Here is a 17902-nt window from a genome sequence, read left to right on the forward strand (position 1 = left end):
CAGCATGGTTCGTCTGTGCTTCCCCCAGCTCTGCCATCCCCTGGTGCTGACTTCCCGTCCCGAGGCTGGTGCGAACCTGGCTGCAGGAGGTGCATGCTCCCGTACAACCACAGGAGAAGAGATTCTTGAGAAGAGGGGAAAATTTCTCCAAATCATCCACCAAATCTGCCCTTGTATCCCACAGGTCTGAACTCGTAGATCTGTTATGGCCCCAATATGTCACACTCCTACTCTCTATCTGAGTTATAAGAGTAAAATATTACATGTGGTCCTGATACTGTGGGAGGCTATGACCTAGGATAAGAACACAGAAGCGTAAGTCAGGACAACCTATTCACCTGGTAGAGGTCTCCCACTATAGGAAACCTACCATGTCAGTAAGTCCCCAGCACGAGACACAGAGGAGACTGTGTGCCTGTTGTGGGCAGCTTCCTCCTAAGAAGAATCGGATGAGCTGGGCTGAGCATACCAGTTCACTCTTCCCTGATTTCCATTTGGGTAGATTACTTTGCCTCCCTTGAGGCAAGGTGAGTAAAGGATAGAGAGAAGTCAGAAAACACACTAACCCCTAAAATCCCCACTCTAGAACCATCCACACGGTCAGGAGAGTGTCATGCACAAATTAGCTGAGGTCTGGTTCAAATGAACTAACTGTATGGCAAGCGAGATGGAACCACACCAACAGGATTAGAACACTAGGGCCAATGTGAAGCTGTAATTGAACTAACTTCCCTCTCTTCAATTCTGTGGCTATTAAGTATTGGAAGAATGGGAGAAGAGATATTGAGAAGATAGTTATATTTTCCACTTCAATAATATATAAAAAATAAAGGCAATTACAACTATGGTTGGTTTAGTGTTTATTACAGCCAAGCACCATGATGAGCTGGTTTAATCTCAAAAATCAAAGAAACTGAGACTTCTACATCTGGCCTTAATGGGGTGGTTATACTAGCTTAACCCTCTCCCATAAATAACGACAAAACAAGAAAAAAATATGAAATAAGTGTTTTCAGACATTGGACAACAGGCAGAGGGGGACTGTGTCCCTGACACAGGAGCCTGAAGGCCCCCTCGGCTGTCTGCCTGGAGGCGCTCACCGAAGTCCAGCAGAGAGGGGTGGGCGGTGTCTGAGCAGAAAACAGCCATCTCCCTGAGCTGGAGAAATGGGTCTTGAGTTCAGGAAGGCAGAGGCTCCTGGAATTTGTGGGACAGAGTATCAGAGAAGAGAGAACTGTGCAGACATGGTGCTCCAGAAATCTGCAAAAGGATCCCCTTGCAGTGATGAAAATAATCTGGAATTAGGATGGTTGCACAATTGTGTGAATATATGAAAATCCACTGAATTATACCCTTCAAAAGGGTGGATGCTTTGTGATATGTGAATTAATCTCAATAAGAAACAAATGGGGGGGGCAAAAAGGATCCCCTTAGGTCTTTGGCTGGATATTAAGCAGCCCGTGTGTATGGTGAGACCCCAAAAGGCCAGAAAAAGAAAAAATCCTGGAAAATGAACAAGAACCAGGGAGCTGAATAATGACCAGAGCACTTACAAAGCTGGAAGACTTGAGTTCTGACCAATTAGAGAAAACAATGACCACTGGGAGCATTGGGTATGACTTCAGAAAGACCACCCCTTAGACGAAGGCTTTCAATCCTGATAGTAAAGGCTAGTCTCGATATACTGTAACAAAGTTTTCTTATGTCGTTTTGAAAGTAGCAGGCAGATACACAAGTATCTTAACTGTATGTTAGAACAAAATATGATTTTTAAGAGAAAGACAACAAACTCCAGTACTCAAAAACATGTTATTCATAATGAGTGTTATCTAATAAAACTTTTTTTAAATAAAAAAGAGAAAAAATTCAGTGAATAGAAACAAACCTAGAAACGGTGGACATGATAGAATTAGCAGACGTAGACTTTCAAATAGCTTTTAAAAAATATGTTCAAGAACTTAAAGGAAAATATGAACTGAATAAAGAAGACAGAAACTATAAAAATAACAAAATGGAACTTGTACAGTGAAAAATAGAATATCTGAAATTAAAATTTTCCTGAGTAGACAACAGTTTAAATACTGCAGAAGGGAAGTTCAGCAAATTTCAAAACAAGAAATATAAACTATATAAATGGAAGCATAGAGAGAAAAAAGAAACATTGAAAAAATGAGGAGAGCCTCAGTGACCTGCGGAACAATATCACCTGGTCTGTCTTACATGCGATTGGTTCACTAGAAGGATGACAGGGGAAGAAAAAATATTTTAAAAATTAAGAACTGAAATGATTACAAAAGAATGAAAAAAACATAAATGTACATATATGAGAATTTTAACAAAGTACATACAGAATAAACATGAAGAAAACCACACCAGGGACATCAGAGAATTGTTGAATATTAGTGATAAAAAGAAAAATCTTAAAAGCAGCTAGAGGAAAATAAATTACATATAATAGAATGAAAATAAAAATGACTGGGTTTCTCATCAGAAACAACGCAAGCCAGAAGATAATAAAAGGATCTAACCCATCTTCCTTTTGTAGACAAAGAAATTGTGGCTCACAGAGGATACACGAATTCTGTCCAGAAGGTATCCAACCATGTGATATAAAAAATAGAGACATTTATTGAAGAAGATACAAGATACAAGAAACACTGTGCATACAACAATGACATCTCAGTCCCCTTCAAAGTAGGTACCTTGGGACTCACAGTTCTCCCAATCTCCATCAGCTGTCCTGCCATATTTTTCCCAAATCTCATCAATGGTCTGAAATCTCTTCCCTGAAATCACAAAGGTGATTTTAGTTTTGGGAAAAGCAAGAAGTTGCAGGGCACCAAATCTGAGCTGAAGAGAAGCTGAATCACCTGGGTGATTTGATGTTTCACCAAAAAACTCCATATGAGACGTGATGCATGAGTGGGCACATTGCTGTGATGAAGCTGCCAATCACCAGTGGCCCATAGCTGCCACCTACTGAATCATCCCAATAGTTTCATTGGAGAAATGTTCAAGCTCACCACAAAATTTGATGCAGATTCGTTGCCATACTTGTTCAGTCATTTTGAATGCAATGTCCACTGCCCCCGCTGACTAGTATAGTGAAGTTGTCATTGTTCACAAATATGCATTGTAGTCCACACTCCTTGACTGCCATGTTACATGGATGTTGCACAAACTATTTTCATATTAACAATGGCTGGACTTTTCTGGACAGACCTCATATGTCTAAGTCATGCTGCAGCGAGGAATTTAAACACAGACCTGTTGACTCAAAAGTCTTAGAGTTTTTTTCTTTTTCTAAGTTTGACCCTTTTTAACTTACAAAAATATCATTTTTTTGTAAGAATTACCATGTTTACTGCAAAAAATTCAAATGAAAGTGCTCAGAAGTAAGTAAAAATAAACTGACACACCCCTAGCCAGTGATCAAACATTAATGTAGTGGTAAATAACCTTCCAGGCATAATGGGGCATAAATGTACTTGTATGTATACAGTTTAATGAGCATGGGGTCACACTCCATGTAACTAAGACTACTGATTGCATACCAAATATATATTCTTATTTTTTCCCTTGGTAACAGAACTCTGGGCAATATGCCCAGTTGAAAAACTCCCTTTTCCAGGCCCTCTGGGGGATAGGCATGATCAGTGGACGTGGCTTGGTAGGGCTCCTGGGAAAGCTGTTGTGGCCCTTCGCTGAGATTCCCGCATTCTGGGAATGACGGCTGACTCTCCAGCAGTTATACGGTGGCCTTGAGGGTAGAAGCCACCTTCCAAAGTCAGAAGGATCCTGAGCCTCTGATGATTTCAAGGAACTACCACACCGATTAGGACGATCTCCAACTTCTTTTATGTAGGAGCATAAACCATTAGGCTGTTTAAGACATTGGGCTTAAAAACTATGGATCCCTGTGTGCATTTTAAGGCTGACATCTAAAATTTTTTTTATAACTTTAAATAGTTGCAAAGAGTGTAATTCAGACTCATTGAAACTGCTAAAATTCTAAAACTGTCACATCATTTTAAAATATATTTAAGGAAATATAAAGTTCATTATAATCTGATACTTACCATCATCTATTTAAAGACACAGGAACAAAATCTTTAACAGTCAAATTTTAGCTCATTCATTTTTCTTCTTCAGTTCTTATTTCCATTCTACATATCTTACAGAATTTCATCCTAACCTTTTTTATGCTTGAAAGTGTTTTACAGATTATCTTGTGTCTCTGGAATAAAATCACACACATGTATATATACGCACATTGAAAAATGTTTTTCATTTCTTGTGACCATGTGTCTCTCCAAAGATTGAAAATTTGTCTGGGATTGAGCTATATTACAATCTTAATGAGTATACAACTAAGCAAAACAATGTAAGTAAATTAAGTTTTTATAAAGAATAAGCAAAAGTAAAAAAAAGATTGGATATGTTTCTTAATAACATAGATTGAGCAATTTATATTTTTATTTTATTTTTAATTTATTTTTAGAAATAATGACTGGAATTTTTTCAGTCTTTTTTTTTTTTTAGATTTTATTTATTTTTAGAGAAAGAGGAAGGGAAGCAGAAAGATAAACATTGACACGAGAGAAACATTGTTCGGTTGCCTCCCTTATGTTCCCTGAACAGGGATCAAACCCGCTATCCAGAGAGTGCCCTGATGGGGAATCATACCAGCCCTACCGGCCAGGGCTGAATTAAGCAATTTTTAAAAATTAATTGGTTTATTTATGCATGGTGAACTTTTACTTATTGCTAGCATGAGACAAGGTTCAGCTCATTTCTTTTCCTATTGATTGTTTTCATTGAGGTAAGCACTAGGAAACCTTGTCCACATAAACAAGTAAATAGGAATGGAACATGTTTTATTATAGTACTATCATGTAATTCTTTGAACATTTCATGAGTTATATGCTAAAAAAATCACATAATGATATATCTCTCAGACCGTTTTTAACATTCCATCAGCTAATAGTTTGGGTAAGTCCTCCTTTAGTTTTGCTGAAAGCAAAGAATGAGAAACCATTAATTTGCAAAAGATTTGCAACCCAATCATTAGAGTAACTCACATTCTCGATTTCTGGGAAGTTTATCAAAAAAGCCATGTACCAAGACCTATCAAATGATCGTTAATTACCCTCTCATTCTTATACAGAGGGATATTTGTTTAAACTAACAGTCACAAAAAGAATTGGGAAAAATCCAGACATAAATTTCAATTTACACTTACCAATAAAATATTTTTGATGAAATTCTTTTGTCCCAGTGCAAGCTTTCAACATATTTTCATACAAACCTTGGAAAATGTCCACCATATATTCTAGATGGCAACTGGTTTTAACTCATTGTCCAACCAGTTAGCCAGGTCAAATTTACTTATTTTGAAGTATGACACACATTCAGAAAAGTTTACTACACAAACCTTTATGGGTCAATAAAGGCTAAAAAAGCAAACGCACATGTAATTGTCACTTCGTGTTGGCCAGAAACCCCACTCATGCCCCTTCCCACTCTCCCCTCCCTCCCATCTCCTGGAGGATGCCGCTCTTTTGACGTTTATGGTAATCACGCTTTCCTTCTTTATAATTTTGCCTTGTATGTTCTCATCCTGTAAACAATACAGTTTGCTTTAATTTTGAATTGTTATAAATTGACGCTCACTGCGTATGTCATTTTGAAATATGTGTCTTGTTTGAAATCATGCATGTGCTTTTAAGTAGAGGTAGTATGCTACATTTTCCTTTTGGTATAGTCGTGGTAATTTTATGAAATTACCATATATATTTATCCAGTTTGAGACTATTAGAATCATGTTGCTATGAATATGCATTTTGTCCCACCTCGAAGTAGAATTGCTAAATTCGAGGGAGTGCCTCTCTTCATTAGAGTATAGTGCCAATCTGGTTTCCGAAGTGGTCCGACCCAGATTACATCCCCACTCTCAACACGCGCTCCTGTAGCTTCCATCCTCGCCCACACTTGCATTTATCAGCCAAGCAGTACACATTTGTACATTTCTGTAACTCCTGTATATTTGTCAGTCTTTGTTCTTTTGTATTTCTGGTGCATTCTGTGGGTATATGGAATATCTCACTGTGATTTTTATTTGCATTTCTCTGATAATGAATGGGCCTGAGTTCCTCCTTTGACTCAAGGCTCTTGCTTCTTTTCTATTGTAATTGTTTATTCCTTGCTGTTTTATAGGAGGTTTTTGTATGTGGGAATGATCCCACCATCAGGTATATGTGTTGCAAAGATCTCCCACTCTGTGGTTTGTCTTTCCAACCCTTAAATGGTTATTTTTAATTATCAAGAAGTTCTTAATTTATTAATAGCATACTTATTGGTTAGTGTTTTTTGTGCCCAGATTAGGAAGTTTTTTTCTAAATTGAGGCCATCAGGATAGTTTCCCACATTATCTTCAAGAGGCTTATTGTTTTCTTTTACATTCAGGTTTACAATACACCTGCAATTGATTTTGCTGTTAAGTATGAAGTAGATGTTGTTTCATTTTTTCCCCTTAGACACATATTCAACATTCCAGTTTTGTTTATTAAAATATTATCTCTTTCCCACTCTCTTGTACTGACAGTATATAAATATATTAATAATAAATTAGTAATATATTAATTACTTAATGTGGTTGCTGCTATACTTGAATTTAAACTTGCCATTTTTACTAGACTCTTTCTGTTTTCCCCTGTCCATTCTAGTTCCCCTTCCTCCCTTCCTGCTTCTTTGGATTTATTGAGTATGTTGTTATTTCTTTCACACTCTCTATTGTCTATTAGCTTGGAAGTTATACATATTGTAATATTTTTTGGCTGTTCACCCTAGAAATTACCACCTTCATCTTTGATTAGAGAAATTACCATCTTTCTGGACAATGGAAGGTTGTTAGAAAATTTTAATTCCATATACCCCCTCCTTGACTTATATTGTTGACATACACTTAAATTTTTTAAATATTTTAAATTCATTGATACATAATTATTCTTGTTGAAACAGTTTGTGGTCATTTACATTTATGCGCATTTTTATGATTTTTGTTGTTCTTTATTCCTTCCCATATCTCCATCCTTCAATCCAGAATCACTGTTGTTCTGTTGGCAAAATACTTTTTTGCTGGTTTGTTGGTGAAAAATTTCCTTAGATTATCTGAAAATGTCCTTATTTTGTCTTCATTTTGAAAGATATTTTTTGCTGAGCACAAACGCTTAATTGCAGCTATTTTCTCTCAGTTCTTTAAAGATACCATCCCACTGACTTGCAGTTTTCCTTGTTTCTTTTGAGAAGTCAGTTTGTCTAATTGTTGTTTTTTCTAAGGTGATCAATTTGGTTCTTTTCCACTTACCTGCTTTTAAGATTTTCTCTTTGTTCTTCATTGTCTACATTTTTACTGTGATGTGCTAACATGTTTTATCCCCTTACCCCTTAATACAGTCTGCTTGTTGTGGGGTTATAGGGATTCTTAAATCTGTGACTTGATGTCTTTCATCAGTATGGCAGCTTCTCAGCCATTATAAATTTAAATATTTCTGTTACTCTATTCCCTTTCTCCACTCTTTCTGATACGCTACTTAAAAATATGTTAGACCTTCTCAGTGCTTAATCTGTCTCTAATCTGTTTCATTCTAGGTAATTTTTTCTAACTAACTTTCCAATTCACTAATTCTCTGTTTAGGTATATTGATTCTCCCATTGATTTATCACTTTTAGTTGCCGTATTTTTCAGTTCTAGCATTCCTATTGGTTTTCTTTTCAAATATTATATGTCTTTTTTGTGGAGTTTCTAGTTTTTTGCAAGCATTGGTTTTGTTTTATTTTATCACCTGAACAGAGTAAGCTCAGATTTTTTGAGAGCAAGGCCTTGTATAGGATGAACATGAACATATACTTTATTAGCTTTCTAACCTTCATAAGTCATTTGTCCCTCTGAACCTCAGCTTCCTTATCTTTAAAATTCAGATTGTAGTAGTACCTATCTCCCAAGGTTGTTGTGTGAATCAAATTGGATAAGGCAGGAACGGTTCCTGGCACTTAACGAGTGATCAGTCAGGGACAGAGTTGCCTGTGGTTTCATCTCTTGCTGTGCTGGGCAGGACGGTGTTCTGAAACTTATTTAACAGATGAAACTAGACTGCAAGGAGCTGAAGTGACTACTCCAGGTCACAGGGCAGCTAAAGGACAGAGCCCTATTTTCAAGCTCCAGTGCTTCTGCCCTAGGTAATAATATATCCTGGGCACAGGATTATGTCCAGCTGAGGAGCTTTCTGAACTGGCCACAAAATGGAAAAACGGAGTTCAGGACCCAGAGGGCACTATGCACTCAGATAGACAAGGATGTGGTTTATTTGATTTACATCATTGCTGTGGAGAAAAATGTCATAATCTTCAGCTGGGGGTGGACAGGGGATTAGTAAACTAAATAAAGAGGGAATTTTATTTATACCTTTGTGGATAAAGCCAATCCTATGATTTGCCTATTGATTCACTTTTAATGATATGCCCCACTTGTGTGCTACCTCTGAAAATGCACTGAAGTCTTGTACGTGTACATGTCAGGCGCACACAGGCTCAGGAAAGACCTTTTAGAGTGTGAGACCCACACTGACAGTTCAGCATGGAGCTCTGGAATCACACTGCCTGGGTTCAAATCTCGGCTCCACTACTTATGAGCTAAGCTGGGTGATGATGATGATAGCTATGTCTGTTTTATAAGGCATCTCTCAATTACGGTGAGACTTAACGAAGGCCGTGCTATATAAAACCCTTAGCACGAGTCCTGGGAAACAAGAGTTGTTCCATAATAATAGCTATTATTACTATAATTAAGATGCAGAATCTCACACTTATAAAGCATTATTTTTGCAACCAAAATATCAACTAATTATTCTCCCTGCTGTGGACATGAGTGATAGCTCAGTCTGAGCCCGGATGTCTGAGCTCCTAGGTGTCTGTTACTTTGGCACTACCAGCCTCTGCGTCTCAGGCATCTCTATACCCCCCAGCAGTGCTTAGCACAGTGAGGCTCTCCATAATGGTCTGCCCGCCAGAGTTGAGTGTGCCATTCATCAACTGGAGAAGTTGTCCCGGAGGCATGACGCAGTCGCGATACCTGGCTGTGGGGCCCAGGAAAATGAAGCCAGGAGGACCCTGTTGGGAAGACTCCCAGCTGTGACTTCAGCGATGCCCTTTCTGATTAAAGGTGGTGTTTTCAGGGAACTTTCCAGACATGTACTAACTGATGGGAGGCTGATAACACACACCAAGATTTAATGCAGCAGATCCTCGGTAAGCCATATTGCCCCTCTCCAACTCAATTCTCATCTCAAAAAATAGGAATAAAAAATATCTGCCCTTCCAAGGTTTTACATGGGTTTTACAAGGATCATATTACTTCATAAGTGTGAAGCTCTGTAAATGTAAGATCTTCCTCTCTCTCTCTTTCTCTCTCTCTTTCTCTCTCTCTCTCTCTCTCATGCACACACACACACACACACACATTCACACACACACATGGTTGACTAGGGGTTGGTTTTTCTATCTTCCTACCCTGATAGCTGGTGGGGAGCTAGGAGGGCCCAGAAGTCCCTTTTCCCGATGTGAATTCCATCCTGTCAAGTTCCCCTCTTGGCTGTAGCCTCCAGAGAAAAGGGGCCGGAATGCTGCTTGCTGGGCAGCGGGAGATGAATCATGAGGTAGGGTGGCGACAGGCCTAGGGATTCATCACCCAGTGGGTTCAGGAGGGAGATGTTTTTCAGGTGAGAGATTCAGGAACCAATGGTCATCCCTCTCTAAGGGTAAACACCTGAGGGCAGGGTGCAGCAAGAAGCTCCAGCGTTTGCTCTGGGTGGGGACAGAGCTCACTGACAACTTCGTCCTCCCCTCCTGTGAGTCTGGACACCTCCAGTCCAGCTTTGATTGTTGGGGCTCTGAGCCCCTCAGGGCTTCTGAACTGGTCCTGAGCTTAAACATCAGGTCTCCCATTGTCATTGATGATGCTCAATATATATTAATAATAGTAATGGTGATAACAATAATAAGCTTTGCATAAATTATTTCACTAAATTCTCACGACTTTCCAGCAAGGTAAGCACTATTATTATTCATTTTACAAGGAGGGAAACTGAGGCATAGAAAGGTTAAAATGTGCTATGCTACTAAGTTATATGTCTGATAAATGAGAATTCAAACCTGGCAGTTTGACTAAGGTCCAAATTTTTACCACTACTTGGATAGAAAGGACGGAAGGGAAAAAAGAAAGGAGGAAGGGAAGGATGGAAGGAGAAAGGGAGGAAGGGAGGAAGGCAGGATATTTTCTAAGTTGTGAGGATAAAGTGAGATCCTGCATGTGTGAAAGTGCTGTATAAAATTTAAAGTGTAAAGATGGACTAGTATTGCCATAGTTAGACCAAGGTTGTCCCCTTCAGGAAGAAGTGCATCCTCTGTACACTGGGACTCTGGGATTTTCCATCCCGGTGACCTCCCTACCCCCAGCCTAAGGTATATCTCCTTCTGGGCCGGGAGGGGAACAAGGGCCCACAGCTAAACCCAGAGACTCCGCGTTTTCTGCCCTTGGATGTCTGTGGCCTTGGGTCAGTCCCTTAACCATCTGCTGTACCCTCGAGTCTACCTTTGTCTCCAGTCAGACAAGGCCCTGCCCTGTGAGGGCCTGTGTATCACAGTCCCTGATTCAGCGGCCAGATTTCAAGTGCTGCACAGCCACGGTGACTGGAGGGGACCATTCCAGACAACACCGATACAGAATATTTCCATTCCTACGGAACATCCTATGGGCTAGCACTGTTCCATATTTACTTACAGGGCTTTTTCTTTTGATGTAAAGCTTATATACAATGAATCTTATCACCCCAGGAAGTTTTCTCACGTCCAATACCAGTCAATCTCTGCCCCCAACTCCAGAAGCAACTGCTGTTTTGATCATTTTTAAAATTATTAAATTAATCTTGCCTGTTTATGAAAGACTAATTGGCTTTGCCAGGGGTTCCCTGAAAGCCCTCACTGTTTTCCACTCCTCTCAGGAGAACGAGAACCTTGGGACTAATGATTTCCATCTTCTCTCTTCACACCACTGACTCTTTCTATGCCTGACAAGCGGCGCGGTCCTTGGGAGTGTGGCCTGCTTCAGTGAGCCTGCGCCACTCCAGTTGCCTCTGCTGAGATTTGATCCCTGGGGACTGGGTGGACATAGTACCTGCTGTGTCCCTTTCTAGGAGTGTCTGATCGGTGTTCCCAATGTGGGCTTTGTGTCAGGTGGAAGGGAGGGTGGCCAAGGAGAGCCGAGGCTGTCAACTTTTAAGGACCATCAGAGCGGGGGTTGACCCAGAGGACTGACCCAGGTCGTGCCGCCTGGACAGCTTGATCATTGGTAGCCCTGACCCTGTAGTGGGGATTACAGGACAGTTGAGTCACGTTTGAACTGGAGAGTAGGAGCTATAAATCACTTTTGGTTTAAAATTCTGGGTAAGGGATAAAGAGCCATATGCTACCATGTTGCTTCAGATCAGTTGAAAAAGGCTCAAGAAGGAAAAACCAAATTCAACTCTCTGCCTGAATCTTCTCACCAAGGCATGGGAAATTCCCAGGTGCTCACAGCCTGCCCCCAGGCCAGCCTCTCCCTGTGCCTGCATCCCCAGGGGGTGGCCAAAGGAGGCATCTCAGTGCTGAGAGCCAGCTAGAAGAACAGAAGCTGTGGTTTCAGGGACCCCTGATCTGGCAGAGAATGGCCTTCCCAGACTTTTCCTGGGTGGAGGAAGGAAGGGGCCTGCTGGGGTGAGGTAGGAGGAGGGGGTGCAGGGATAAATGTCACACTTGGGCCATCAAAGGGGCTGGGGGCTGGCTCCAGTGCCCGGTAGGAGGGACCTCCATACAAAGCCTGGAGACTATCACCTTCTGCTGTTGGTTGTGATTGTTTCAATGTGTATTAATTAGCAGCTAGGTCAGGGTGAGAGAAAGGGGCTGGGTTGCCTGAACCACACAGAAAGGAAGAGAGGGCAGCTGAGGACACTGGGGCTGGGGAGGAAGGAAGCCAGGAAGGATGCAACTGGGAGCTGCCCTGAGGAGTTCCTAGAGGCGGATCCCTGAAGCTAATAGGGAGGGAGCAGACCTGGAATGGTGAGGTGCTTAGGGACTTGCTCAGTAGCAAGAGGGCCACAGGTATCCCTGAAAATACCTGGTGGCCATGCCAGAAAATGACGGTCCAAGAGTTAGATGTGAAAAGGAGACCTCTTTTCTCCTTGGCCAAGGCCCAATGAGTCCATGAGGATGTATGTGTGTGGTTGGTTGGAGGATGGCAATTAGAACCTCAAGGGCTGACCCAGGGGCTTCAAGTTGGCCCTCTATCGGAGGCTTCCACAGACTTTTAGGAAGTCCTAGAGATCTATGTTCACAGGGGTCCCAGTCTCTCATTCCTGCCCTCTCTGTGCCCCAGAGTTCACAGCACACAAGCAAGTTGCTACCTGCAAGCCTGTCCATGCAGCAGGCCATGTGGCCTGCCTGGCCCTTTCCTGTCCCTCCACTCAAACACACATTCAGAGAAGGGAAAAAAACCCTTTGCTTCCAACTGGGACTTCAGTGTTATCAATGACCCGTCACCAAAGTCAGATTTGAAACCTATATTGGGCACCAATGACCCACAGAGCTTGGCCCTAGATAGGCCTGGCAAGGATGGCCCGATCCTACTCATTCAACAAGGGGCAGGAACAGGGCAAGAGGTGGAGGGTGAGGGTCGTTGTTGCTGAGAAACTTTAAATAAACACTTTCTCATTTCGAGTAGTTGGAGCTGTCCAACCATAGCTTGATAAAACCTCACTTGAAAGGTAGTAAGCTCTCCATCTATGGTGGTTTCCAAGATGAGACTGGATAAACACTTGGCAGGAATTAAATGTGTGCATGCATGTGTATATGTTTTAGACTTTGGGCATATCTGTGACCAATTTAATTATCTATGTGTATTTCTTCTTTAAGTAATTCATTCTCTTGGACACAAATCAATATGTGTTGAAAGAAAATTTGAAATTAATACCATAAAGGAAAGACAGAATCATGTCATAAATAGAGGTTAACCCTTAAAATCACTTCCACCACCGCCACCACCACCACAGACTAAAACAGGGTTATCAGGTCCTAGAGGGGTACTGTTGTCTGCCCTGTTGTCTGGGTCCGAAGGGAGATGGCAGGCGTTAGAGGGATGCTGAAGAGAGATTCTCTCCCGAGGAGGCTGTCTCCTCACGGTCATCAGGAGCTTTGGGAGTGAACTGAAAAGGGGACAGCTCCTCCTGGACGATTCCTCCAACGCCGCTCCACACGACTCCCAGCTACCCCTTGGTGTTGCTTCTCCCTGCAGCCACACCCCGCTGCCGTTTGTCTTCTGTAAAACAAGGTGTTTGACCAGAGAGTAATTTTGAAGCTCTAACAATTCTCCCAACTTCAGTCTTACAGGATTCTTCTGGTCCGGTATGATTTCTCAGGGTGGGCTTTCATGGAGTCAGGGCTGTGTTGACCCCTTCCAGGCTCCCCTATGACCCCCTGGCAGCCCAGCAGGAAAAGCATGCCCAGCCGCTGGGCTTCTGTCTCCAAGATGCCCTCAGAACCCCTCTCTGCCCCCACCCCTCATTCTCCCTGCCTTGAGTCTGGCTGCACTGAAAGCTTCACAGAGGCCGAATATTGGTTTGAAAACTAAGATCCCATTAAAAAGATTATTGTCTGCCTCCTTATGCAAGCCTCTGAGGGGGATCCTATCCTTATTTGATTTGAATTCAAGGGCACTTTCAAAAAGTGTGGTGGGGTGGGGGTGGGGGGAGCCAGTTTCCCTCTGAGAGCAAGACAGAGAAGAATGTTTCATTTACAGCCTTGTTCTGAGCTTGGAAAAGCGTTTTGAAATATTTTCACCAGCAGGCGGTCAGCTGGGAGATGCCCTGTTAAGGATAGTACTTATGCCAGAAGACAGAAACACCTGGCTTGGAGCAAGTTCATGATATGAAAATTAGTGAGTGATTATGCACTTTACACAGGAATAATTGCTATAAGGAACCCTTTAAACAGACGATCCCTGGTGACTTTTAAATAAAATTCTTTTTCTTCCCAGGGTGTGGTAAGGACTTAATAAGATGACTGTGTTTCGATCAGATGCATTTTGGGATGGATTTCCTCCTGGAAACCACTAATCTCCTTGATGTCTCTATGGATTTGCTTATTTTGAGCACTTCGCAGAAATGGAATCATACAATATGTGGCCGTTAGTATCTGGCCCTTTCACGTAGCATAATGTTCTCAAGGTCCCCCCATGTGCCAGAACATCATTCCTTGGTGAAATGGTATCTACTTGTGGTTTTGATTTATATTTCCCTAATGCACACGTGGGATTTGACCCCAAGCTTCTCATTTCCAAATCACTGCTTTATCTACAATACCAAAGGACAAAGAGGAGCAGAAATGTTTTCGGGGAAGAAAAGCATTTTCTTCCACCATTTCCTCCTATTGTGTCTAAGGGACATGGATTTGTTCAGGCTCCTGTATGAACACTATATTGATCATTAGAGGATGGGACAGTATGTTTTAGAGGATTCAAAAAGCTCAAACCACAATAGACTTAAGCAGGCAAGTGCAGAGAAGACTCCATGGATGAAGAACCAGCTTATTTAAGACGTAATAGTAAAAAACTAAACCAAACCCATAATAACACCTAATAGAAGAGGGACATGCGTATTGCCAACAGAGTAACTGAGCACGGTGCCTGCCTCCCGCTCCCTCCCTCCAACCCTCCAGGAGGCTCCCTCACTGTCTCTGCTTGGGCTGGGCTGGTCCCCCCGGATGCTGGGGCAAACTCAGCACTCAGAACTGCTGCACTTGTGGCTGACCTTTCGTAGCGTAATGCATTTTATCACTCTACAAGTGAGGACCAGTCAATTTAAGCCTTATTTCAAAGGTCAGTTATCATAGTTTTTAACCTTTGAATCCTCAGTGCCTGGTATATAATAGGCTTTCGATAAATGTTTGTTGAGTTCATCCATTTACCCATTCAACAAATATTTATTCAGCATCTACTTTGTGCAAGATGCTGTTCTAGGCTTCAAGAATACAGTAATGAATGTGAGAAATAAAAATTCTCAGCTGTCATGGAGCATACTTTCCAGTGGATAAATGAAGAAAGTTTACAAATATGTGTTTGAGATAATGAATATGACAGGAATTTGTAAGCTTATATGCTACATAAAATAAAGAATTATATTCTCAAAGAAATAGTAATAATGAGTTAAGCAGAAATAACATTGACTATGTGCCAGTCACTGTTCTAAATGATGTACATTGACTACATGTGTATGAGATATATGTGAATTATAGATATGAGGATTAAATGGAGTTTTATGTATTTACACACCCACACACTCATGCAAAAGTTCTGTCCAGGAAGTATCCAGCCACATGCTATGAAAAATAGAGACATTTAATGAAGAAGATACAAGATACAAGAAACACTGTGCATAGGACAATGACATACCAGTCCCCTTCAAAGTAAGCACCTTGGGACCTCACACAGTTCTCCTAGTCACCATCAGCTGCCCCATTGTATTTTCCCCAATCTCATGAACGGTCTAAAATCTCGTCCCTGAAATCACACAGGTGATTTTAGTTTTGAGAAAAGGCAGAAGTTACAGGGCACCAAATCTGGGCTGTAGGGAGGATGAATCACCTGGGTGATTTGATGTTTCACCAAAAAACTCTGCATGAGACGTGATGCATGAGCAGGTTCATTGTCATGGTGAAGCTGCCAATCACCAGTTGCCCATGGCTGCTGCCTTCTGAATCATCCCAATAGTTTTCTTGGAGGACTGCAAAATCTGATGCAGATTCATTGCTCTACTCACTCAGTCGTTGTGAATGTGATGGCCGCACACTACATATGCTCACTCAACAGCGTCTACCACCCCCACTGACTAGTACAGTGAAGTGATCACCATTCAGGCATGTGCATTCCAGTCCACTCTCCTTGGCTGCCAGGTTACATCAATGTCACACAAACCATTCTTGTTATATTAACAATGGCTGAAAGTTTTCTGGACAGACTATACACACACACACACACACACACACTTTTATTTATATATTTATTTAAATATATTTTATATAAATACATAAATTTTATTTATATATTTATATATAAATAAAATTATTTATATATAAATACATAAAAATTATTTAATTATTTTTCATTGTTATTCTATTATAGTTGTCCCAATTTTTCCCTCTTTGCTCTCCCCACACCCAGCCCACCCCCAGCTCCCACAGTCAATCCCCATACTATTGTCCATCTCCATGGGTCATTCATACATGTTCTTTGACTAATGCCTTCCTCACAACAACCCCCTGGGGTAAACATTATTATTATCATCTCCACTTTATAGGTGGGAAAACTGAGGCATGGAGCAATTAAATAACTTGCCTAGGATCGCATGGTGATTAGGCAGGAAAGCCAGAGTTTGAACCCGGGACTGTAGCCCCACCCATCTGTGTGCTTCCCCACTATGCTGTGCCCCCTCTCAGAGGATAGGAAGCAGACAGGAACTTGGCATGAATTGGCTGTCTGTGTTCTGAGCCCTGGCTGCCACAGCTTTAATTCTTTGGACCCACTCTGCTTGACACGGGCCTGGGATGTTTGAGTTGGCTGACAGCCAGACCATCAGAGCAGAGGCAAGAATATTCTTCAGGACCCATTCTGTCAGTCTGTCTTTCCCCATAGGGCTGTCCTCAGCCTGCATGGCCCATAACATGGAACCTGACCCATAGCCTTGAACCTGACCCTCCCAGGGTACACTCCTTCGGCTATCTTGCTGCCCTTCTCCTAGGTGACTGTATAGGAACCTGCATCCATTGCTGGCAGCTACTGGGTGACCTCATAGCTATGGCAAGGGCTTAAGAGTCAGGAGTCTTACTTCTTGCGCCAGCTGGGTCAGCATCCCAAGGCTGAGTGGAGCGCCCCCTGGAAGCTCCAGGAGGGAGAAAGGCAAGGGCCAGGCAACTCACTGGGTTTGATCACATTTTCTCCTTGACCTGAGTGTGGACAAAAACAGGGCCACATCCTAAACCTGACAATCTCAGGGGAGGCCTAGATGGCAGGCTGTACAAACTCAGAGAATGAAAGTAATCGTATAGGATGGTCTGCACGTGGAACTTCCTAACTAAAAGTGAGTCATGGCAGGTAGTCCTGTCCTAGGCCTGTAGCTTCATTGACAAAGGTCAGCCTTTACTTTAACTGAGCCTGTTAATTGTCTTTGTGTATCTTTGTGACTTTTGAAATGTCAGAGTAATCTTCTTTTCTAGACCCTTCAGGGCACAGCCTCCCACCACAGCACAAGATCACTGAAACCCGCATTGTTATCTTGTCCCCCGAATACCATCTCTATCAGCTCTAACGGTTAACTGTCCTATACCAACCAATGTAAAAATATGTGTCTCTTCATTTTACTTTTTATCCAAGCCTAAGGATTTCCCTGCTCTGTTTTCTCCTACCTCCCTGTAATCTGCCACCAATAGATTTCATGTAACCCTCCCTTTAGTCTCATCCTTTGATTCTAATATATAAAACAGGTTGTAAAACTGCGATTCTCGGGAGCATTTTCTCAATCCATTGAGATTTTGTTTTCCAGCAATTGTCATCAGTTTGGCTCAAATAATCCCTTATGAGACTTTTTCTTAGGCTGGATGTTCTTTTGTCAACATGGGCGAGCTGTGAATGTCCTCTGGGTTTCTCACTCCAGAGGGTGGGTAGTCCATCAAAGGCTGATCTCATCACCTTTGGTTCTCTCTGTGCTTAGCAGACACTGGAAGTGCCTCTGAGCAGGAGTCAGGGGATGGAGAAACATGCCAT

General features: G+C 41.8%; 1 pseudogene; it reads right to left on the reverse strand.

The window, feature by feature from the left end:
• The window catches only part of LOC129069721 (acidic leucine-rich nuclear phosphoprotein 32 family member B-like), a 49741-nt pseudogene that overhangs the window by 18830 nt on the left and 13009 nt on the right, over positions 1 to 17902 (reverse strand).

Source organism: Pteronotus mesoamericanus, unplaced genomic scaffold (assembly GCF_021234165.1).
Source record: "Pteronotus mesoamericanus isolate MK-2021 breed Mesoamerican mustached bat unplaced genomic scaffold, CSHL_Meso_final contig_24, whole genome shotgun sequence".
NCBI lineage: Eukaryota > Metazoa > Chordata > Mammalia > Chiroptera > Mormoopidae > Pteronotus > Pteronotus mesoamericanus.